This window comes from Hemitrygon akajei, unplaced genomic scaffold, assembly GCF_048418815.1.
Source record: "Hemitrygon akajei unplaced genomic scaffold, sHemAka1.3 Scf000053, whole genome shotgun sequence".
NCBI classification, from domain to species: Eukaryota; Metazoa; Chordata; class Chondrichthyes; order Myliobatiformes; family Dasyatidae; genus Hemitrygon; species Hemitrygon akajei.
In genome coordinates this window covers 595,419-613,325 of record NW_027331939.1, presented here as the reverse complement: position 1 = coordinate 613,325, position 17,907 = coordinate 595,419, and the positions used below count along the sequence as shown (strand labels likewise).

Below are 17,907 nucleotides of genomic sequence, written 5' to 3'. Positions count from 1 at the left end.
GGGGATTCCTCGTCCAGCCCTAGCCACATCCAAGATCCTGGTCTAGTCCAAGCCACGTCCCTGTGATTCCAGTGTTATCTTGTGTCTAGTCTGTTCCTAGTCCCGAGTCCTCGACTGGATCCGGGTTCCGAGCCCGAGTCAAGACCCATGTTCCGGGTCCCTGTCCAGTCTCTGACTCGGAGTCCTAGTCCAGACATCTAGATCTTAATATGAGGATAAAGGTAGAGGTAGAATGAGGCTGAAGAATAGGAGGTGTGTGAAGTGGAGAGAGGTGTTGAGAAAGTTGTGTGTGGAAAGTGGAGAGCGGGTAGCTGCAGATGAAAGTGAGTGTGTGGAGAGATGGTGGGGAAAAGAGGGGAGGAGAAAGAGAGACCATAAGACATGAGAGTAGAATGAGGCCATCTGGCCTATCGAGTCTGCTCCGCTATTCAATCATGACTAAACCTTTTCCCCTCCTCCTCAATCCCAGTTCCCGCTCTTCTCCCTGTAATGTTCATTGTCATGTCCAATCAAGGACATGTCAATATCTGCCTTAAATATACCCAATGATCTGTCCACCACTGCTGCATGTGGCAAGCAATTCCACGCATTCATCACACTTTGGCTAGGGAAATTTTTACGGATATTGGTTTTGAAAGGGCGCCCCTCTATCCCGAGGCTGTGCCCTCTTGTCCTAGACTCTCCCACGATGGAAACATCCTTCCCACACCTACTCTATCCGGGCCTTTCAACATTTGAAAGGTTTCAATGATATTCCCCTCATCCTTCTGAATTCCAGCGAGTACAGAACCAGATCCATGTAACGCTACTCGGGTGATAACCCTTTCATTCCTGGAATCATTCTTGTGAACCTCCGCTGGACACTCTCCAATGGCAGGACATCTTTTCTAAGATGACGGTCTCAAAGCTGTTCAAAATACTCAAGGTGAGGCCTCACCGGTGCCTTGAGGCCTCAGCATCTGATCCTTCCTCTTGTATGCTGGACCTCTTGAAATGAATGCTAACATGGCATTTGCCTTCCTCACCACCGAATGAGCCTGCAAGATGACCTTCATGGTGTTCTGCACAAGGATTCCCATCTCCCCCTGCATCTCAGATTCCTGGAATTTCTCCCCGTTTAGAAAATAGTCCGCACATTTGTTTCAGCTATCAAGTTGCATGACCCTGCATTGTCCCACATTGTACTTCATTTGCCAATTTCTTTTCCATTCTCCTAATCTAAATCATTCTTCATCCTACCTGTTTCCTCAACACTAGTGCCCCTCCACCAACCTTCGCATAATCTGAAAACTTGGCAACAAAACAATCTGTTTCATCATCTAAATCATTTATATATAGTATAAAAAGAAGCGGTCCCTTCACTGACCCCTGTGGAACTAGTGCCTGGCAAACAACCAGAAAAGGGTCCTTTTTATTTTATCTCCGTACGTCTTGCCAACCAGCCAATGTTCTAACCACTTTAGTGAATTTCCTGTAATACCATGGACTCTTAACTTGGTAAGCAGTTCATGTGTGTGCACCTGGTCAAAGGACTTCTGGAGTTCCAAATGTACAACATCCAATTCATCACCTTTATCTAATCTACTTGTAATCTCCTTCATGAATTCCAAAAGAGTCGTCAGGCAGGATTTTCCCTGAAAGAAACCATGCTGACTTTGTATTATCTTGTCCTGTGTCACCAGATACTGCATCATCTCAATCTTAACAATTGATTCTAACATCTTCCCAACAACTGAGGTCAGGCTAACTGGTCTATAGTTGCCTTTCTGCTGCCTTCCTCCTTTCTTAAAGAGTGGAGTGGCATCTGCAGTTTTCCAGTCCTCCGACACCATGCTGGAGTCTAATGATTATCGCAAGATAATTTCTAATGCCAGCAGAATCTCTAACGCTACCTCTTTCAGCACCCCAGCGTGCAGTTCTTCTGGTCACGGTGACTTGTGTACCTTTAGGTCTTTCAGTATTTTGAGCACCTTCTCTCTTGTAATAGTAACTGCACCCACTTCTCTTCCTTCACACACCACAACATCAGGCGTGTTGTTAGTGTCTTCCACAGTGAAGAATGATGCAAAATACTCAATTAGTTTCATCAGCCATCTCATTGTACCCGGTTATTATTTCTCCTGCCACGTTTTCTAGCGGTCCTTGATCCACTCCAATTTCTCTTTTATTTTTAATTTACACTTGGGGAAAAACTTTTATATTCCACTTTGATATTATTTCTCAGCTTGCTTTCATATTTCATCTTTTCCCTTCTAATGATTTTAGTTGCTCGCACTCGTGTTGCGATCACATTTTCCAAAGGTTCTTCTACTTTAAGCTCCCTAATCGCCTCCCGTTCATTGTATAGCACCCAATCCAGTACAGCTGATCCCATAGTAGGCTCAACGACAAACTGCTCTGAAAGGCTATCCCTCGGGCATTCAACAAACTCACTCCCTTGAGATTCATTCCCAACCTGATTTCCCGAAATGACCTTCGTGCTAAAATGTCCCATGACTACCATAACATTGCCCTTTTGAGTTGCCTTTTCTATTTCCTGTTGTAACCTGTGATCCACCTCCCAGCCACTTGGAGGCCTCTATATAACTGCCATCAGCGTCTTTTTTACACTTACGGTTTCTTAGCTCAACCCACAAAGATTCAACATCTTCTGATCCTACGTAACACAATCCTACTGATCTGATGCTATTCTTTACCAGCAGAGCCGCACTACCCACTCTGCCTGCCTTCCTCTCCCTCTTGTATAACCTGTAACCTTGGGCATTCAGCTCCCAACTACAATCATCCTTCAGCCACGATTCAGTGATGGCCGCATCATCATACCTGGCAATGTATGATGTTGAGAGTGAACAGTCACGGGGGATATAGAGGGGGCTTTAGAGATGGTTGGAGCAAGGGGAGAGAGCTGGAGAGCGAGGTAGAGAGAAAGGGGTAGAGGGGTAAGAGAAAGGGAGTGGGAGGTCTTTTTGCAGAGGTGGGGAGGGAAAGGCGGAATTGGGGGCAGGTGTTTTGGGCGATAGAAATGGGTGAGGAAGGAGTGTGCAGGGTACCGAGGTGGTGTGGGTGAGCGATAGGGGCGGGGAGGAAGGAGAGGTGAAGGAAAATGGCGTCAAGAGGAAGGGGATGGGTAGACGAGTTTACAACAAAATGAGTGAATGTGCGCAGTGCGGGGTTGGTAAACTGACCGGGTTCGTGGAAAGGAGGGTTCAGTGTTTTGGATGTCGAGGAGAGTGGAGTGATTTGGAAGGGAAGAGGGAGAGGCTGGAAGAAGAGTCCACTGTGAAGGGGAGCGGCAGTGAGGAGTCATGGATGAGTGAGAGGCGGTGCGTCTGCTCAGAATGATTAAACTAACCAGTTATTTATCCACAGTGGCGAATATGTCAGTCATGGTTGAGATTGTGGCCCTCGTCTCGGAATCCCACAGCGAAACTTTTACCGCACATGGCCCCGGTTCTGCAACCCGACGCTGGGGTAGGGTAGGGGGTGTTGTGGGGTGAGGCAGGGGTTGGGGGTTTTGCGATTTCCACGCACTGCTCCCGATCACTGTGTCGAACTGGAAATTCGTCACATCATGCCCTCCCATCCGTGTACTTAATCAAGTTTCTCACACAGAAATTGTTAAGACTTCCGACAAAGTCAGGAATTAAAACAGGTTGGGTATGTTGCGACTAACGTGAACTGCGTATATTTCAATGCAAAGAGGTAATGAAGGAAAGGGAGATGAGCTCAAGTCGTGGATGAACACAAGGAATTACGATATGGTAGCCATTAGTAAGACTTGGCTGCAAGAAGGGTAGGATTGGCAGCTTGATATTCCGGGGTTCCCTCCTTTTAGACGCCACAGGACGAGGGCAATTAAAGGGAGAACTGTGGTGCTACTAGTACTGGGAATATTTCATGTCACTGCTTTGTCACACAGACCGTGGAACTCGTCTGGGGAGACTTCATCTGCGGGGTAAAGAGGAACAATTTTTAGAGAGACCGCACCCTGTTGCAAGAAACATAATCTGTTACAGGAGGTGATTTAACTTTCCAGGTATGGACTGCGATACCCGCACGGTAAAATAATTAGATGTGCTGGAGTAAGCTATCCCAAATATTCTGAGAAGTGTGATTGGTATAGGCTGTTTTCTGTCAAAGGTGTACTTGATACGTGGGAGACTATCGAAGGTGAAATTTTGAGTGTTCAAAGCTTGTGTGTGCATGTCGGAATAGAAGGTACTGTAAGTATAGCCGGTTCTTTTTGGGAACCTCGGTTTTCAGGAGAAATTGTGGCCATGGTGAAGAATATAGATGGAGGATCATAGCACGTGTGGGGAGCGAGGAATTTGTGAAGTATAAGAAATTGCAAGACAGCACTTAAGAAAGACACATGGAGGGCTAAGAAAAAGCACGAGTTTGTCCCAGCAGAAAAGGTGAAGTAGAATCTCAAGGGATTGTACATAAATCCCTTTAGGAGATCTAGGCCTCATATGGAGCCAGTGATCATTAATGGAGAACGTGTGGAGCAGGTTAAGACCTACAAGTATCTGGGAGTACAGTTAGACGAGAAGCTAGACTGGACTGCCAACACAGATGCCTTGTGCAGGAAGGCACAGAGTCGACTGTACTTCCTTAGAAGGTTGGCGTCATTCAATGTCTGCAGTGAGATGCTGAAGATGTTCTATAGGTCAGTTGTGGAGAGCGCCCTCTTCTTTGTGGTGGCGTGTTGGGGAGGAAGCATTAAGAAGAGGGACGCCTCACGTCTTAATAAGCTGGTAAGGAAGGCGGGCTCTGTCGTGGGCAAAGTACTGGAGAGTTTAACATCGGTGGCTGAGCGAAGGGCGCTGAGTAGGCTAGGGTCAATTATGGAAAACCCTGAACATCCTCTACATAGCACCATCCAGAGACAAAGAAGCAGTTTCAGCGACAGGTTACTATCGATGCAATGCTCCTCAGACAGGATGAAGAGGTCAATACTCCCCAATGCCATTAGGCTTTACAATTCAACTGCCAGGACTTAAGAACTTTTTTAAGCTATTATTAATGCTTTTTGAGTTAGTGATTTAGATGCATATCATATTCTTACTGAGTTAAGTATTGTATGTAATTAGTTTTTGCTACAACAAGTGTATGGGACATTGGAAAAAAGGTTGAATTTCCCCATGGGGATGAATAAAGTATCTATCTATCTATCTATCTATCTATCTAAATTGTAAGAGAAAGGGAATTACAAGGCACAAAATTGATCTTCTGGATTACCGAAGGGTAATCTGTGTGGAATCAGAAAAATGAGGAAGATCTTAAATGGAGTCTATGAGGCAAAGCAGAGTGAGTTCAAATACTCCGCGCAGATTATAGAAGAGGACGTGTTTGCAGACATGATGCAAGTTAGGATGGAAGTCCCCAGAGACTTACAAAATGTTTCCTCCGACCTTGAGGGATGCAGATAAGTTGTGTTTACCGGCAGGTAAGGTACCGATGGATTGGAAGATGGCTAAGGTTGTCCCGCTCTTCAAGAAAGGTTCAAAAGATAATAAGGAAACTTAAGGCCTCTGTACCTGACATGGTAGTGAGAAGGCAAGTTAGTGGATGTTGTCGGTCTGGACTTTAGCAAGGCATTTGACAAGGTCCCGCACAGAAGGCTGCTCAGGAAGTTTCAGTCGCTGGGAATTCAAGCATAGATTGGAAACAGATGTACTCAGGGAAACGTACGGAAGTAATGTGGCAAATGTTCTGGGGACATTTCTTTGGGGTTCTGAGTAGGATTATCTTTGCATCATCCGTGAGAGGTTCTGGAAGATTGCGGATGTTGTTCCCTTGAGCATGTAGATATTAAGAAAGCGGATGTGCTGGAGCTGTTGGAAAGCATCAAGTTAGATAAGTCTCCGGGGACCGGACGGGATGTACCACAGGCTACTGTGGGAAGCGAGGGAGGAGATTGCATCATCGGTGAGGACGGGAGAGGTTCTGGAAGATTGGAGGGTTGAGGATGTTGTTCCCTTTTTCAAGAAAGGGAGTAGGAATAACCCTTCGGTAGTAATGGGACAGTGAGTCTTAATTCAGTTAGTGGTAAGTTGATGGAGAAGATCCCGAAACGCAGGGTTTATGAACCTTTGGAGAGGCATAATATGATTAGGAATAGTCAACATGACTTTGTGAAAGGCAGGTCGTGCCTCTGAGCCTGATTGAATTGTTTGAGGATGTGACAAAGCGGTTTGATGAAGGCAGAGTCGTAGGTGTAGGGTATATGGATTGTAGCAAGGTGTCCCATGCAAGGCTGATTGAGAACGTAAGGAGGCATGGGATCAAAAGGGAGATTGCTTAGTGGATCCAGAACTGGCTTGCCTGCAGAAGGCAAAATGTGGTTGTAGACCGGTCATATTCTGCATGGGGGTCGGTGACCAGTGGTGTGCCTCAGCGATCTGCTCTGGGACCCCTACTCTTTGTGATTTTTATAAATGACCTGGATGATGAAATGGAGGGATGGGTTAGTAAATTTGCAGAGACACGAAGGTCGGCGGTGTTGTGGATAGTGTGGAGGGCTGTCAGAGATTACAATGGGACATTGATAGGATCGAAACCTGGGCTGAGAAGTGGCAGATGGAGTTCAACACAAGTAAGTGTGATGTGCCTGGCCTGCTGTGTTCAACCAGCATCGTGTGTGTATTGCTTGAATATACAGATTTTCTCGTGTAAGTGTGAGGTGGTTCAGCTTGGCAGGTCAAATACGAAGGCAGAATATAGCATTCATGGTAAGACTGTTGGCAGTGTGGAGGATCAGAGGGATCCTGGAGTCCGGGGTCCATAGGACGCTCAAAGCTGCCCAGCAAGTTGATTCTGTGGTTAAGAAGGCATACGGTGCATTGGCCTTCATTAATCTTAGCATTGAGATTAAGAGCCGAGAGGTAACGCTGCCTGGTCGCCTCACTACAGGAAGGACGTGGAAACCATAGAAAGGATGCAGAGAAGATTTACAAAGATGTTGCCTGGATTTGGGAAAATGTCTTATGAGAATAGGTTGAGTGAACTCGGCCTTTTCTCCTTCGAGTGATGGAAGATGAGAGATGACCTGATAGAGGTGTACAAGGTAATGAGAGTTATTGATCGTGTGGACAGTCAGAGGCTTTTGACCAGGGCTGAAATGCGTAGCGCGAGAGGGTACAGTTTTACGGTGCCTCGAAGTAGGTACAGAGGAGATGTCAGGGGTAATATATATTTATTTTTTTACGCAGAGATTGTTGAGTGCGTGGAATAAGCTGACGGTGGCAATGTTGGAGGCGGAAACGATAGGGACTTTAAAGAGACTCCTGGATGTAGGTTAGAAAAATAGAGGGCTATGTGTAAAGCCGATGTAGTTCTAAGGCAGTGACATGTTCCGCACAGCTTTGTGGGCCGAAGGTACGGTGCTGTATGTTTCCTCTGTTTCCATGTTTCTTACTGTATCGTTGTTTTCTGCAGGCGTTAAGCTGTTGATGGTTACATTGACATGCCACACTGGCTCAACAAAGTGAAATGAAAGTTGAATGGAGTTATTCCTCTTACTGCAATCCAGTCATATTACCTGGGGCCCTGTAGACAACGTTACCACTGTGACCGACATATTGGCCTTAATGGCAAATGAATTGTAGCTTACAAAAAGGAGGGTGCCGCGAAAGCTCGACGAGAAAGTGCAGAGGGTATATGGTTTCGTTTTCTTTTCCACCCTGTTTAATTTCATCCATATATTCAACATAATTTATATTTTTATTATTATTAAGGAATGCAATGCATTGTTTCTGCAAGCTAACATATCTCACTACATATGCTAATGACACTGTGCTTGATTTAAAATCTGATTTTAAAATGCTGTTCCGACATTGCAGGTTGTACAAGACAGGTTCACCAGCCGGAAGTCCGGTATGTTCGCTCAAGACGGTGCTCATTCAGGGTCTGAACACAACCCGAATGTCAGTCCCGAATACTAAACTAAATGCGAAAGTGGACGAATTCTCACCCACATACTGGACCTGATCACTAATTCCAATGCAGGGCCTGATCAGTATACCTGGTGTAGACCCTGAACACTCATCCTGGTCCCCAAGGCAACCCCATAGCTGGGGTTTGTCGTCCTCAGAATTTAGAAGAATTGTAGTTATGATCTTTCCCAAATAGTGCTTATGATAGGTTCTTGACCAGGTCAATGCTAAATATTAGCTGAGCGTAGGGAGTGCAAAGGAGATGTGCCGGATAACGCTTTATCACTGTGATTGCTCGGTACCTGGGCGGGTGATGGAAGCAGATGCCTTATTGTTGTCTGAGAGGTATACAGATCGTGCGCAGGTAGATGGGTCGTGAGTAATTTGGCAACATGGCCAGTACGATCTGTTCCTGCACTGTACTGCTCTGTGTACAATTCTAAATTGTTTCTGCAAGTGGGAGAGTCACGAATAAAGCGACATAATCAGCAAATAAATGGTCCATCTTTAAGAAAGCGGGTAAGTAGAAATGTCTTCTCTCAGGGGGGAGCGAATCTATGTACATCTGTATATCTATATAGATATAGATGCATATCTATACAGATGTACATCCACACCTCAGGCTCGCTTCTGTCTAGGGGGAGCAGCCTTCTGCCCCGTCAAACTGGGCAACCAGATTGTGTAAATATTCTGTGATGTCCCCACTCGGCCATATAACAGACAGTACACCATATGCGATTAAAGGATTACACTTTATAGATATTACTGGTACTAAATAGTTACCAACAATGCAGTATATATAAATAAAATATATAAAATAAAGGAGCCGAAAGGTATCAGAGTTCAATCAGTTTAGTGCACAGCGTTGGAGCTCAACCATCGAACCTTCGACCTCTCGTTGCTCTCCTCCGACCTCCTGTCTTCACACCTGGGACCACCCGCAGTGGTCAACCGAGCAGTGGCTCCAGCACCCGTCCGCCTTCATCTCCTCTTCCCGCCGACAACCTGGCCTCGGACCCCCGCTCGGGGTCCGTTCCGTCACCCAGCTTACAGCATCGCGTCCTCTCTCCCTCACCCCCTCGCGCCGACTCCCCAAAAGCCCGCCAACACTAGCTTACAGACCGAGAAGAGAGAGTAACATTAATGTCAATTGGTTAACAAATGAATACAATTCTCGTTATCAGTAAATTTTAAACCAGGCAAGCTTCCAGCATTCTTTCATAACAAAACAAAGAAGCCATTTTGATTAACATACGGAGTTAAAAAGAAAAAGAAGAAACCTCCTTTACACTCTCCCCCCACCAAATAAAAGTCATGTCCTCATGACTATTAAATAACTCGCCCACGTTTCCTGCCAACCAAACCCTAACCCAGGCACAAACAGTGACATTGCTTCCCAAACAGTAGACCTCACGCCCTGTTCCTCAGGCGCTACATAGGCCAAATTCTCTGGGAGTTTCTCAACCCTTCGAGACCTCCGTACCTCCTCCCCGAAACCATCCTGGCTCCGACACAACCGGGGATTCCTCGGCTCCGCTTGTCAACTCCTCTCTCAATCTCTCACTCATGCCCCCTTGCAACTCTGATCCCCCTGCTGTCCACGGCCAACCCTCCCCACTGCACCTGACTCAGTGGCAGAAAGGCTAAAGGTCTCTTCCTCAATCGAGGGGAAGTTAGCAAAAGGCAGCATGTACCACACATGCAGCGCATCATCCTTCGAATCCGTATTCTTCCTCAGTTCTGCGATCGGTAGCTGCTGTTTGATCTTCTCCAAACGGAAGCACGTGGCCTGCACTGCTCCCCCAGTCTCTTCAGCCTCCCGCAATCGAGACATCAGCTTCATCTCTGGCTACTCCAACTCCCGCCACAGTCTCAACAATTCTGTATTCACTGCACTTATCTCCAGCTTTTCCTTCCTGATGACTTCTTCAAGGTCAACCTTCAGGGTTTCCACTTCATTTGGACTGTCGATGGTCATCTTCAGGTTCCCTTCAAACTTCCGCTTCCCTCTTCCAAGATCTGTCCGCAATTGCTTCACCTCCTCAAACTCCCCTCTCCGGGCTCTCGGTTTGCTGTTACTCTTAATCAGATAACTTTCTTGGTCTTCCAACTGATTCCGGATCTCTTTCTCCGGTTTCTGATGAGAATTTGGTCTCTCCATCTCCACATCAAACTTGATTCCGTAGAGACAGTCACTCACGAGCTGCGACCTTCGCCAGACCTGACACGTGTCCAGAGAAAGCTTTAGCTCTTTAGTTCTCAGTCGCTCCTGCAACAGTCTCGCTTCAGATTCTCCCGAGGCAAATCCAAATGCCAGGAGAACATCCACATACGCCAAAACCAGACACCTCCACATCCCCCATGGTCTTCCACATGCCCCGCGGGAAGGTTGCAAGGGCTCCGTATATGACCTCTGGCATCTTTTCGTACCGGAAGAATCCTAGGGGACCTATAAAGGCCGTCTTCTCCTTGTCGGCCTCACTCATCGGCATCTGGCAAAATCCACTCCTCAGATCCAGCACCTTAAACCACTTCGCACCACTCAGACAGGCCATCGCCTCTTCGGCCCTCAGGGCCGTATTCTGGTCACTGACAGTGCGCCTCTTCAGCGCAAAATAATCCACACACACGCTGCCTACGTCTCCCACGGCTTCAGGGCCCAGTCGCCGCGACCTCTCTCTCTCTCACCGAGGTGTCTTCAGCGGTCAACTCCCCTCCCTCGTGGTATTTCGGAGCGTCCACTAAGAGGGTCTCACCCTCAGATACTTGCCCCAGGCTGTACCACCACCGGCTCTCGTTTGAATTCGGTACCGGCCCGTGGCTATTACACAAGTCCTCCCAAGCAGCTCGAAACTCTGGGTTTAATAAATAATAATAGACAGCACACCATATGCGATTAAATGATAACACTTTATAGATATTACTAGAATTATGTGATTAATAATGATACAATATATATAAAGGAAAAGAAAATAAAGAAAAGGCGCCAAACTTATCAAAGTCCAAACCACTTCGTGCACAACCGTTGGAGCTCAATTAACAAAGTCTTCTGGCCACTATTTGATCCCCTCCGAACTCCTCGACTCGCAGCTCAGGACCACTCGAAGTGATCAACCAAGCACATCTATCTTCGTCTTCTCTCCTCGCCGAACATCCTGGCCTCGGAGCCCCACTCGGGGTCCGTTCCTCACCCAGTTTACAGCATCGCGTCCTCTCTCTCTCACCCCCTCGTACCGACTCCCCAAAAGCCCGCCAACAGTAGATTACAGAACCAGAAGAGAGAATAACATTAATTCCAATAGGTTAACAAATGAATACAATTCCCGTTATCAGTAAATTTAACCCAAACAAGCTTCGAGCACTCCCTTGCAACAAAGAAGCATTCCTACTTTTAACAAAACAAAAAAGCCATTTGATGAACATACGCAGTAACAAAAAAGAAAAATAAACCCTCACAAAGAAGAAGCCCCCTTATACTAATAAGAAACCCCCTCTACACAACGTTCTCATGGATGCTGCCCGACCTGCTGAGTTCCTCCAGTGTGTTGTACGTGTTGCCTTTCCCAGCGTTTGAATGCCACCGATCCTTGAATGTGGAGTTGGAGATGCGGGAGAAGACAGCGCCCCACTGGCGTTTAATATTGTGGATCTGTGAAAGATAAATCAATTCTGTATCAAATCCCATGTCGCAGGTACTTACTGTCACTGCCAAACTCACAATGTACACCAGAAAGGCCACTCGGTCTATCTGCTCTCTGCCCAGGTTTCTGTTCCATATCCGTATTTTAAAAATTATCTCTCATTCTCCCTGTTGCAACTTGTCACCACTCCGTGGGAGAAGAGATTTCCCTTGAATTTCTTAGAATCAGAGAAATCTGCAGCAAATTACAGGCCCTTCGGCCCACAGCAACCAACTCTAGAAAATGCCTAGAATTACCCTACGACAGAACCCTCTATTTTCCTAAGCTCCATGTACCTCTCTAAGATTCTCTTAAAAGACTCAATTGTACCTGTCTATACCACCGTCGCTGGCAGTGCAGTCCACACACCCACCACCATCTGTATAAAAAAATATATCTCTGACACCTCCATTGAACTACTTCCAAGCACCTTAACTATGCCCCCCCCTTTTGCTGAGTTCTTCCAGCGTTGTGTACGTAACTATGCCCCCCACGTGTTAGCCATCTCAGCCCTGGGAGGGGGAAAAGCCTCTGACTTTTCACACGATCAATGCCTCTCATCATCTTATACACCTGCATGAATTTCCTGCATGATTTTCCCCAGGCTAATTAACACGATGATCTCGCTGAGTATTTGACCTTCCCCAGGGCTCTGGACTAAGGTGGTTAAACTCCTATTTCCCTGCTCTTTTCAAATTTTGTGTCATTTTCACCAATTTCAAAGGACTGTGCCTCAGACAGCTGGGTTGCTGCAATGCACCTCTGACAGCAGACTATCGAGTGAATCTTCAGTGGAGCAGAGTCAGAAACCAAAGAGTTACCAGCACCAATCAGGGCTTTGGGGCTCTGGAAAGAGATGGGGTCTGGAGGTTACGAGCATTAGGAGGAAGAGGAACCAGATCAGCAGGATGTGGCTATGAATGAAAGATGAGAAACATTTGGAAACTGGTTAATTGAAAAACAAAATGGTTAATTTCTACAAAACATTGCAGGTAATCAGCAGGTCAGGCAGCAAATGTGGAGAGGAATAAATGGGCAGCATTAAATCCGAGCCCCTTCAGCATGTCTAGACTGTGTACTCCTCTGCTTAGTTGCTGCCTGAACTGCAGAGCTCCTTCAGTATTGTGTGTGTGTGCGTCTTTGTATTTCCAGCAACTGCAGAATCTCTTTTGTTTCACATCTGCATTTGTAAGGGGAGTGAACTTTGGCATTAGATACACGAAATGCCTGTTGATATTGAGTGTATCGTTTATGGGAGCCGCTTTTTGCGTTAAGAAAGCTGCTGAGTTTTCTACACACAAAAAAAAACTGAGATATGGACATGAAACCGAAGCTTGCAGAACTTTTTAATGGCACCGTGAGTACCCATAAAGCCGCGCGATTAAAATTTCGCTGTTTTTTGAAGCACCGATCAAATGCGCAGGCACAGGGTTGCTGCCGGCTCCGATAACTACGCATGCGCGCAGTATACAAAATGTCGGGAGGAGCGGAAAGGTAAGGGCTTTTTCGACTCTAATTGAGTGACAATTGCTGTGAGAACCGGAGACTGTAGCCCGCAAACTCGGCACAGGCAGGTCTTTTTCCTCTCTCTCAGCCCCACGATCCGTACGCGGGCCCCGGGGAGCTTCCGGCTAATCAGGGAATGGGAGCAGATAGATCTCACAAACAGAGCTGAGCTCGAGCAATCTGAATGCAAGGATTAGGAACTCGGAAAAAAGAGAACAAAATCTTTCTATCAGCTGTTGAGAAAATCACCTTTGTTCTGCCTCCAACCGCAGCAAGAGAAAACCGCAGCTGCTGGAAATCCGGAGGAATTTCACACAAAATGCCGGAGGAACTCAGCATTAGTACTCTTTCCCGTAGATGCTGCCCGGCCTGCTGAGTTCCTCCAGCATTTTGTGTGTGTTGCTTGTTCTGGAGTTTTCTACACGTGAGGATATGTTTTGACCTATTCTGTCTGGGTACATAATGATATCAAACAACTTTGCCCTGGGCAACAAGTAGCTTTCAGATCACAAATGTGCCAGACTCCAATGAGACAGACTACTGCCCTTCCCTTCATATTCATTGGCATCACCAAGTTCATCACCGTCAGTCACCTGAGGGAGGGTTCAGGGGAAATATTTATGCCCAATACAGAAACTGGTGTTACCTGTGTGTATCGTGGTGATGCAAAAATTGCTGGAGAATTTGCAAGTGGGAAGAAGGGGAGTGATATTTGGAAGTCCGACTTTTTAAAGCATCATTTAGCAAGAAAATTGCATACAGTGACATGCAAAAATTTGGGCACCTTTCTGTTCCTGTGAATAGCTAAGCGAGTAAAACAATGACCTGATTTCCAAAAGGCATAAAGTTAAAGATGACACACTCTTTAATATTTTCTTTTGTATCCATCATTTACAGTTTCAAAATAATAAAAAAGGAAAAGGGCCTGAAGTGAAAGTTTGGGCACCCTGCATGGTCAGTACTTAGTAGCAACCCCTTTGGCAAGTATCACAGCTTCTAAATGCTTTCTGTAGCCAGCTAAGAGTCTTTCAATTCTTGTTTGGGGATTTTTGCCCATTCTTCCTTGCAAAAGGCTTCTAGTTCTGTGAGATTCTTGGGCCGTCTTGCATGCACTGCTCTTTTGAGGTCTATCCACAGATTTTTGATGATGTTTCGGTCGGGGGACTGTGAGGTCCATGGCAAAATGTTCAGCTTGTGCTTCCTGAGGTAGTCCATTGTGGATTTTGAAGTGCATTTAGGATCATTATCCTGTTGCAGAAGCCATCCTCTTTTAATTTTCAGCTTTTTTACAGACGGTGTGATGTTTGCTTCCAGAACTTGCAGGTATTGAATGGAATTCAGTATTCCCTCTACCAGTGAAATGTTCCCTGTGCCAATTGGCTGCAACACAAGCCCGAAGCATGATCAATCCACTCCCATGCTTAACAGGTGGAGAGGTGTTCTTTTCATGAAATTCTGCACCCTTTTTTCTCCAAACATACCTTTGCTCATTGCAGCCAAACAGTTCTTTTTTAACTTCATCAGTCCAGAGGACTTGTTTCCAAAATGCATAAGGCTTGTTTAGATGTTCCTTTGCAAACACCTGATGCTGAATTTTGTGGCGAGGGCACAGGAAAGGTTTTCTTCTGATGTTTCTTCCATGAAAGTCATATTTGTGTAGGTGTCCCTGCGCAGTAGAACAGTGCACCACCACTTCAGAGTTGGCTAAATATTCCTGAAGGTCTTTTGCAGTCAAACGGGGGTTTTGATTTGCCTTTCTGGTAATCCTACGAGCAGTTCTGTCGGAAGGATTTCTTGGTCTTCCAGACCTCAACTTGACCTCCACCATTCCTGTTAACTGCTATTTCTTAATTACGTTACGAACTAAGGAAATGGCTACCTGAAAATGCTTTGCTGTCTTCTTATAGTCTTCTGCTGCTTCGTGGGCATCATGTATTTTAATTTTCAGAGTGCTAGGCAGGTACTTAGAGGAGCCCATGGCTCTGATTGTTGGGACGAGGTTTGTGGCATCAGGGTATTTATAGAGCTTTGAAATTTGCAACACCTGGCTTTTCCTAATGAAGACTGTGAACAAGCCATTGCTCTAACAAGCTACTTAAGGTCTGAGACCTTGGTAAAAGTTATCTGAGAGCTCAAATCTCTTGGGGTTCCCAAACTTTTGCATGGTGCTCCTTTCCTTTTTTTTTTCCACTCTGAAATTGTAAAAAAAAATACTCTAATCTTGCTTAAAATGTTGAAAAGAATGTTTCATCTTTAACTTCATGACTTTTGGAGATCAGTTCATCTTCTCAGGACTTTATTCCTTGGAATATCAAAGATTGAGGGGAGATTTGATTGTGAAAGAGGGGCATAGATTGTGTAAATTCATTTTTCAATCTTTTTTATTGATTTCCAAATAAAGAATATACAAATCGGAAGAGGAGTTTAACAAGTAGATAATTTAAAAGACATATAGACAGCAATAGTAAAAACAAAAAGTATATAATATCAAAATCAAATAAGTAAAATATTATGCTGTTATTTATACAATGGTCAAAAAAAGAACTACAATTCCTCATAATAATCATAAAAAAAGATTGGAGATTTTATTGATAAGGGAAAAAATACACTAACTAAACTGAAATAAAAAACAAAAAAAAAGAAAGAGAAAAAAAGGAAAGACAAAGAAAGATTGGGCAGTCTAATTGAGGATAGAATTAAAGAAAGCAGAGAGAGAGAGAGAGAGAGAGAGAGAGAGAGAGAGAGAGAGAGAGAGAGAAACACATCCTTCCAGTCATCTCCAAACCTTCATGGATAAGGATTTTCCCCAAAGAGAATTTAAAAAATAAATAAATAAAAATAAATTAAATCATGTGAAAATATTGAATAAAAGGTCGCCAGACTTGTTCAAAATTAAAGGATGTATCAAATATCCTACTTCTAATTTTCTCCAAGCTTGGACATGACATAATGGAGGAGAGCCAATAAAAAACAGTAGGTGGGTTAGATTATTTCCAGTGTAGCAAAATAGCTGTCCTCGCCAGTAAAGTTGAAAAAGCTATCACATGTTGGGTGGAAGCAGACACTTTGCTTGCTTCCTCTGGAATAATCCCAAAAATTGCTGTAAGTGGATTAGATTGAACATCTATATCTATAACTTTAGATAATATTCCAAACACATCCCTCCAAAAATTATTTAAACTTACACATGACCAAAACATATGAGTTAAAGTAGCCATTTCTGTGTTACATCTGTCACAAATAGGGCGTATATTCAGAAATATATGCGCCAATTTATCTTTGGACATATGGGCCCTATGTACTATCTTAAACTGAATTCAGATATGTTGTGTGCAGATAGCTGAACTATTGACTAAATAATAAATTTTACTCCATTGATTATTTGAAAGTGAATGTTAAAGTTCTACTTCCCAGGTACGTTGAACCCTATCATTAGGTGACATGCGAGCATTCAATAACTGTTTATAAATGATAGCTATTAATCATTTTTGAAAAGGTTTAAACTGAAAAATAACATAAGCCAAATTTGAAGAGCAGGCCAAGGGGTAATTCGGTAAAAAATCGCGTAAGAAATTCCTAACCTGTAAATACCTGAAAAAATGTGTATTAGAGATATCCATATTTATCCATTAACTGTGAGAAAGACATTAAACAGTCTTGTAAAAACAAATCTAAAAAAGTTTTAATTCCCTTAATTTTCCATGTTAAAAAAGCCTTACCTAAAGTTGATGGTATAAAAAAGAAATTAGAATAAATATTACTAGGAAGTAAAGAATCATTTAATTAAAAAAATCTACGAAATTGAAACCAAATTTTTAAAGTATGTTTAAGAATAGGGTTAAGAGCTTGTCTACCTATTCTGGAGAACAAAAACGGAAGAGGAGCTCCTAATAAAGAAGCTAACGAAAACCCCATTACTGAATTTTCCTCCAACTGTAACCATGAAGGGTGATCTTGGTCGTCTGTATCATAAATCCAAAAAGTAATATAACTAATATTAATTGCCCAATAATAAAATCTAAAGTTTGGTAAAGCCAGTCCTCCATCTTTTTTGATTTTTGTAATGAAAGTTTATTTACTCTAGAGCTTTTATTATTCCAAACCTAAGATAAAATCAAAGAATCTATTTTATCAAAAAATGTTTTTGGAACAAAAGAGGCAACTGCTTGAAATATATATAAAAATTTCATTAGAATAACCATTTTTATAGCATTTATTCGACCTGTTAATGACATCAACATAGGTGACCATTTAGAAAGCGCCTGTTGAGTATTTTCGACTAAAGTGAAGGTGTAAATTCAAGCTGGCTTTTACCACTGATTGATGTGGGACTACAACCAGTGGCCATGGGTTAAGCGTGAAAGGTGAAATGTTAAGGGGAACATGAGGGGAAACTTCTTCACACAGACGGTCATCCGGGTGTGGAATGAACAGCCATCATGAGTGGTGCATGTGAGCTCAATTTCAATATTTAAGAGGTTCGTATAGGTACCTGGATGGTAGGGATATGGGAGTGGGCAATTTCAATAGTTCAGCACAAGCTAGATGGCCCAAAGGGCCTGTTTCTGTGTTGTACTTTTCTACAAGAACCTGAAATATTACAAAAATTCACTCTAAGATCTTTTAACAGCTGTGTGGACCAACCATTCATTTTAGCAGGAATTTTTTATATGGCTTTAAAATTGTGGCACTTTAAGTTAATAATACATAAAAGAAGATCCCAGCTGCATGTCAAGAAAGATTGTTTGCATGAGACTGTTTCAGTTACTGTGGGGCCAGGCACC

The 17,907-nt window shown here is 44.0% G+C and overlaps 1 long non-coding RNA gene across 1 annotated transcript in view; it reads left to right on the top strand.

The window, feature by feature from the left end:
• The window catches only part of LOC140721241 (uncharacterized), a 100,112-nt gene that overhangs the window by 67,525 nt on the left and 14,680 nt on the right, over positions 1-17,907 (top strand). The gene's annotated exons all lie outside the window — the stretch shown is intronic.